Source organism: Mobula birostris, chromosome 6 (assembly GCF_030028105.1).
Source record: "Mobula birostris isolate sMobBir1 chromosome 6, sMobBir1.hap1, whole genome shotgun sequence".
Classification (NCBI taxonomy): Eukaryota; Metazoa; Chordata; class Chondrichthyes; order Myliobatiformes; family Myliobatidae; genus Mobula; species Mobula birostris.
This window is the reverse complement of record NC_092375.1, coordinates 154,587,142-154,594,866: the sequence shown is the minus strand read 5'-3', so window position 1 is coordinate 154,594,866 and position 7,725 is coordinate 154,587,142.

Below are 7,725 nucleotides of genomic sequence, written 5' to 3'. Positions count from 1 at the left end.
TTGCAACTGAATGATTCCATTTCAATTCAGGACTTTTGACAGCTGAGTACGACAGTTATTAAAACAGTAATGATGTGCAGGAAATGGAACATTAACACTAAGTTTATGCTGGGAAGAGTTGCAGCCGCCGGGTCCAGTAACAATATTGATATATCAACCCGCGGTGTATTGATAGCAATGACAACTATCTGAAAGTTTTGCAGTTAACTTTCCACTCTTCCCAGGTTAACTGGGCGCTGTTGGATGCTGGAAACGCCCGGAAATAAAGCCAGACTGTCTGTGGCAAGAGATACAAATTCTATCGTTTCGGGCTGAAGACTACTCATCAGAACTGGAAACTTTTCTTCAAAGCCTTCAGCGATCGTTAGGGGTCCAGTTTTGATGAAAGATCCGCAACCCGAAACGGAGATGCGCCAGGACTGGCATTTCCACCGTTTTCTGTTTTTGTTTAGGTTTAAAAAAAAAACAAATTCCACCATCCACAGCATTTTATATTTGAAAAATTTTCTTTCACAGAGTTCGTGTTTGAAAACGTAGGCTTTAGTCCTCGTGCTTTCAAGCAACAAAAGAAAGTGGTGTTTTTCACTTCCATTATTCTTAAACAAAATGAAATAAAGTTGTCTGATTATTGAGCCGTACAGCAGGGGAACAGGCCTTCGGTTCAACTCGTTCATGTTGACCTCTGAGCTGGCCCTCATCCCTAAACCTTTCCTATCCACAAACCTGTCCAAATATCTTTTAAATGTTGTTATCTGACCCACCTCTACCTGTCAGCCTGTTCTATGTACCCATCACTCTCTGGGAAAGACTTGCTCCCAATGTTCCCGTTAAACCTTTCCTATCTCACCTCAAACCTCTAGCTTTAGACTCCTCTTCCCTGAGAAAAAGACTGTGAGCATCCGATTTATATATGCCCCTCATGATTTTACAAACTGCTATAAGGTTACCCTTGATTTCCTTCACTCCAGGGCCAGTCTCCTCATAACTCAAGGCTTCTGGTCCCAGCAACATCCTTGTGAATCTTTTCTGCACTCTCTCTAGCCTAATCATTTCCTATAATATGCTAACCAGAAGAGCCCGTAATACTTGTGCAGCCTTACCAATATCCCAAACAGCTGTAACTCCCAACTTTTGTATTCGATGTCTCAACTTGGCTTCTTCACTACTTTGGTTGTGTCACCACAACCTGCAGATAGTGTAGTAAGCAGAGCTGTCCACAATACTCCGGTTATGGTCTAGAGAACACTTTATAAACCATAATACAGCTATCCTTATATTTTATGCCCTAGCTAATGAAGGCAAGAATCGCATGTGGATTCTTAACCACTTTATCTTCCAGCAATAATGTCTTCAGAGATCCTTGGACATTAAGTCTTCCAGGGGTACATTGTAAACCCCGGTCTTTACTCCTCTCGAGATGCTTTGCGTCACATTATATTTAATGTCTTCATTTATTATATATGGGGCACACCTTAAAGGAATATACATTGGATCTATGCTATGGTTCTGTTTCTAAATCCCATTAGTTACCACCCTCTCAGCATGCACACATAGCATTTCAGTTTAGCTTGGTTTGTAAGCCATGAAACACAGTACATTGGCTTGGTTAGATTTAGATTCTGGTTTGAATGATACTTCAGCATGATTCCTAAGAACAGTAGATATTCTTTTCTGCTTAGAACGCTACAATTAAATAAAAACATAGTAGTGAGCCTTTGAAATAGTGGGGAAGACCAAAATGGTGTCTCCTGTCACTTCCTTCCTTGTTTCAAGGAGCACCATTAGTACAAAGCTGGTTAAGGGTCAGAAAGTCGAGGGTAGTGGTGACTGGAGTGAGACGATAAGCATCGACACCCAGAGTCAGCATTGGGAACCACTGTCTTTCTGTTCATGACCAGGGTTGGGGAAACAGGAACAAGGTGACATAGGTTTAAGGTGAGAGGGGTAAAATTTAATAGGAACCTGAGGGGCAACTTTTCCACCCAGAGGCAGGAGCTTATATGGACTGAGCTGCCAGAGAAAGTACTTAAGGAGGTGGATAAATAACAGTTCAAGGACACTTAGACAGGTACATGAATAGGAAACACTTAGAGGGATATGGGTCAATGCTGAAGTGGGTTTGAATTCGTGAGATATTGGCACTAGTGTTAGGGAAGGTAGGAACTGTTCCGATGGGATGAGCTCCACCTGAACCATGCTGGGAGCAGAGTCCTGGCAAATCACATAACTAGAACTGTGGATAGGGCTTTAAACAAATAGTTGGGGGAAGCTCAACTTTATCCCATTATGGATAAAGTTATGACTGTGATCAAAGTCACTGGAGAGACACTGAAACTGGTGTTTTAGTAGTCTTTAGTCATCACAACAAGCAGGCATTGTCATGGAGGCACTATTGGTAGAGACTCATGAACCCAAAAGTATAGCACATCTTTTACCACTAAGATTGAAAGTAACAAGAAGTGATTTAATACAATTTCAATAGTTATAATGCCATTGCTTGCTTCAATACTTTGGGTTGACAAATGGTTCCTTTGAGATACATACTGGAAGAACATTGTAATTGATAAGATACCCCTGAAGGTCCAAATGCCTTTGGGAAAAAACTAATCAATGGAAATATTCTAAAAACTTCTGATGACAGAGAACAAGACACCCAAAATTAATGTTAGGGTTTTCTCTGAGTACACAAACTATTGATTGTCTATACCTCTGACCATGTTTAATATGCTAAGAGACAACATCTGTCTGGTTTGCTAGCTTGTACTCAAGTCACAATGGTGCAAATAACTCAGCCACGTTGCCTGGTTTGATGCAGGCCAAGTAACGCAACACCATTGTCTTAACATTAGCCTAATGCATAAACAAACGTCTCATGGAAACCACAACTCTTTGTCTGTGGGCTTTTAACATCAGCTTACTGCTTGCAATTTAAAATAAAAATTGAAGACTAATTGCAAGTTTCCTGAGTTTATTTACAGTTACAATAAGAACTGAAGACTGGCTCTTGCTTGGATTAATATCTGCTATATTCACATAACTCCAGAATACTCCCTAACAAAATAAAAAAAGGGAAGGAGAGTGCAAGAGAGATTACAGAGGTTTCCAGAATAAAGAATAACACAAAAAGTTTAAAATGGATAAGAATTTAACTTCAGGCAACATGGAGAAAAAATTGAAATGGATGGTAAATATAGGACTGAAGGTGTTGTACTGAATGTGTGTAGTAAATGAAATAAGGTAGATGATCTTGTAACACAGTTAGAAATTGGCAGGTGTGACATTGAGGGTACTATTGAGCCGTGGATGAAAGATCACAACTGGGAGCTTAACATGCAAGAATACACATTGTATCAAAATGACAGGCGGGTAGGCAGAGAAGGTGGGGTGGCTTTATTTGTGTAAAAAAAATGAAATCAAATCCTTAAAAGAAGTGACATAGGATCAGAAGATGTAGAATCCTTGTGGACAGAGTTTAGAGAATGCATGAGTAAAAATAACCCAATAGGAGATCATTTACAGGCCCCTCAACAGTGCAGATGATGTGGGAAACAAATTACAATGAGAGATAGAAAAGTCATGCAAAAAGGGAAATGTTATGATAGTCTGGGGGATTTTAGTATGCAGGGAGATTGGGGAAATTAGGTTGGTGCTGGATTCCAAGGGAAGAAATTTGTAGAATGCCTATGAAATAGCTTTTTAGAGCAACTTGTGGTTGAGCTCACTAGGGAGAAGGCAATTCTGCACTGGATATTGATTAGGGAGATTAAGGAACCTTTAAGAGGCAATGACCACAATATGATAGAATTCTCCCTGCAATTTGAGAGGAAGAAACTAAAATGGGATGTATCAGTATTACAGGTATTATTATAGGTCTTAAGGTGGATAAGTCACCTGGTCCAGATGGACATCCCAGAGTCCTGAGAAAGGTTGCTGGAAAGATAATGGATGCATTGGTCATGATCCTTCAAGAATCATTTGATTTTGGCATGGTCCCTGAGGACTAGAAAATTGCAAATATCACTCCACTCTTTAAGAAGGAAGTGTTGGCCAGAAAAAAATGACAGTCTACAAATCAGTGAATTCGAATGAATCAAGGACAGTGGAAGCAGGCAGACTAATTGCCTTTGTTCTTGCTGTATGCTTGGGAGTGGAGGCTGCCATTTTGTGAAGCTACTCTGTTCGCCTTTTTGTGAACTTGAAGTGCTTGGCTTGATCAATGTTTTAAACAAGATACAATGATGCTCCGGGTAATCTGCTGGACTGGAGATAATTGCCAAATAAGTTACTTGTGAGATGTTCTTTTGTTGGATATAACATGCAGGTTTGTGAATATTGGGGTGCCTGTCTGGAGTGTTGAGAGCTGGTTCCTGATTGACAACAAAGAACCATAAATTATCGACTATCACTTGCTGGGAAGAGGGCAATAAATGGCTGCTGGCTTGGAGTAGAGCCAATAACAAGGTGTTAAAAGTCAGATGCATGACCTGTGGCCAATGACCCTGGAATGCGATATTTGAATTGATAAGAAATGGATATAAAAATGGATGCTTCATGTGTGCTGGCAGTGGTAACTTCGAAGAATAACCATTACAGATACAAGTGTGAGCAACCCTGCGTGAAACACATAGTGAGTGAATCGGGACAATGAGGAGTGCCTGGCCAGCGTAGACTCCTTTTCCTGGGTAATACCTTTGCTATTCTTTGACTATCCATGAGAATCAGGAAAACTTACTGGGAGTGCACGCAAGGTACTTAGTGTAAGAATTCCTGTACTTATATATTTAAATAATAAAGGTAGTCGTTGGTAAATTCAGATTCTCTCTTTCTGTGCCTCACCATTACATAGAAACATAGAAAGTAGGTGCAGGAGTAGGCCATTCGGCCCTTCGAGCCTGCACTGCCATTTATTATGATCATGGCTGATCATCCAACTCAGAACCCCGCCCCAGCCTTCCCTCCATACCCCCTGACCCCCATAGCCACAAGGGCCATATCTAACTCCCTCTTAAATATAGCCAATGAACTGGCCTTAACTGTTTCCTGTGGCAGAGAATTCCACAGATTCACCACTCTCTGTGTGAAGAAGTTTTTCCTAATCTCGGTCCTAAAAGGCTTCCCCTCTATCTTCAAACTGTGGCCCCTCGTTCTGGACTTCCCCAACATCGGGAACAATCTTCCTGCATCTAGCCTGTCCAATCCCTTTAGGATCTTATACGTTTCAATCAGATCCCCCCTCAATCTTCTAAATTCCAACGAGTACAAGCCCAGTTCATCCAGTCTTTCTTCATATGAAAGTCCTGCCATCCCAGGAATCAATCTGGTGAACCTTCTTTGCACTCCCTCTATGGCAAGGATGTCTTTCCTCAGATTAGGGGACCAAAACTGCACACAATACTCCAGGTGTGGTCTCACCAAGGCCAAGTACCTCCCTGCTCCTGTACTCGAATCCTCTCGCTATAAATGCCAGCATACCATTCACCTTTTTCACCGCCTGCTGTACCTGCATGCCCACTTTCAATGACTGGCGTATAATGACACCCGGGTCTCGTTGCACCTCCCCTTTTCCTAATCGGCCACCATTCAGATAATAATCTGTTTTCCTATTTTTGCCACCAAAGTGGATAACTTCACATTTATCCACATTAAATTAATACAAGGGGCAATTCATGCAACAGAACTGGCGTCCCTGTGTGGGCTCAAGAGATTCGAGCCAGACCACGTGGGTGAGAAACAGAGAGATCTGGGGGCTGGATATCTTGTTAGTTCTGACCCAGGATAAAGAATTCAGGGAATTCAGCAAGTCTGAAGGACTTGGATCATTTTGATTGGAGGGGATTCCTCCAGAAGTACGAAGGGGAAATGGCCATAATACGAGGAGTATGCTGGACACACCAGCGGTGAAGGCGGCAAAGCTCTTTTTAAAATTGCCAAAGGGAAATTGTCAGAAAGGGAACTTAAGTGGCTGAAACCAGTAAAAGTCGCCAGCCTCACTGGGGAGTTAGTAGAAAATCGGCAAAAAGCTGCCGCCGAGCGAGGTAATTTAGAAGACGAAAACAGAAGGGTCCGAAAGGAGTTAACAACCCTCAAGGGAAATGTTACAGATTTACAGGGACAAGGAAGTATGGATTTGGTGCATATGAATCAATTTCAACTGAAATGTGAGAAATTGGTTAAAGAACACAGTAAACAGGAAGAAGAAGTTAATTTAGCCAAGAGGCAGGCAGAGGAATTAAATGAACAATGCAGTGATTTAAAAGCAGCTATAAATGTGATATAGGAATCCGTTTTTGAAAAGAGAAGTAATACTGTTATGTACCCCTAGGGGTCATATATTTTATGGACCATACCTTTAAAAAGAAAGAGTTGTACAATACAAACACCTTGTTATTAAGAGAGAGAGAGGCGAAGACTGCTTTGAGATGGTGGTTATGAAACCCTGGGGTTCCTTTTTGCTGTGGAGTGTCACTTTAAGGCACAAGAAAGAATGGAGACTAACTTTTGGATTTCTGCTGAGAGACAGAGGGGCAGAGTCTGCTTTTCAGCTCATGTTTACACTTTTACAAGGACACTGACTACTGCTGGCAGCTTCTGGGTTGCCATGGTGACCGAGGTGGAGTTATTTGATGGACAATCAATGTTATGGTTTCTCTGAAACGTGTTTACTTTTTGCAAGGACATTTACAGACACAGAGAAACACATGCTCGGAGTCAAGATGGATTCAGTCAATGAAAGACATCAGTGAGTGAGGTCCTGATTTAAACTTTCAGTAGCCTGAAAAGGGGTGAGTTGAGGTTGATCCTGAGTATTGTTAATGAGTTTGCAGGAAGAGAGAAGGGAGGAACTACTTGATATACAGTTGGTGTTCAACGTGGTGAGATAAATAGGTCAGCTGATAGACATACAGACACATGGTTTTGGACACGGGATGAGCTTTGTTGTGCCTGCAGAAAGGTGGGTTTTTTGGAGGATCGATCAGGAGAATCGATCAGTGGCTCTTGCAGTGTGGAAAAGGTGTGACTGGTGGGGAGTTATTAGTGTGTCCAACCCTCGCCTGGGCTGATAATTCCACCACAGAAAAACGGTCCCCTTGTGTTCACATTCGGTGACTTTAAAGGAAGAGAAGGGGGAGAGGAAGGTTTGAAACAGAAGAAACCTGGTGACAATGAGGTCACTGCTTGGACTCTCTCCTCTGTAGCCTGTAAGGGTGAGTTTGAGTTCCATTCGAATACGAAGGTGTGACTGCCATGTAGTTAATCCACAAGAGTGGGTTCTCTGGTGAGGGAAGTACATTTGTGAATACCACTTGTGTGTTACCCTTGTTTGGGTGTGGTATTTCACTGGAAGAAAGGCACCCCTGTGGCAAATCACTGTTGGAGTTATTTTGTATGCCGTGGAACTGGATAAGTGGCTATCACAGTTGTGTGTTTGGGGTAACCTTGTGTGGAATCTACCGGTGTGCCGACCTTGGCCTGGGTTGGTTCCCTTGAAGATGGTCCCCTCAGTGATAAGCTACTGTTGGTGATAATCCATATGTGGATTCTGTTGGAGTATCCTGTGGCCACCACTTTGAGATGTCCCATAGCTGAGTTCGGGGGGTAGTACCACTTGTGTTGAAAGAATATTCGTTGAAGATCACTGTCGGTGATATTTCATGTGTGGAGTGGAACAACTTCGGAGATAAAACCTAGTACAATTGTTATTTTGTATTGCTGTCGTAGAATCTG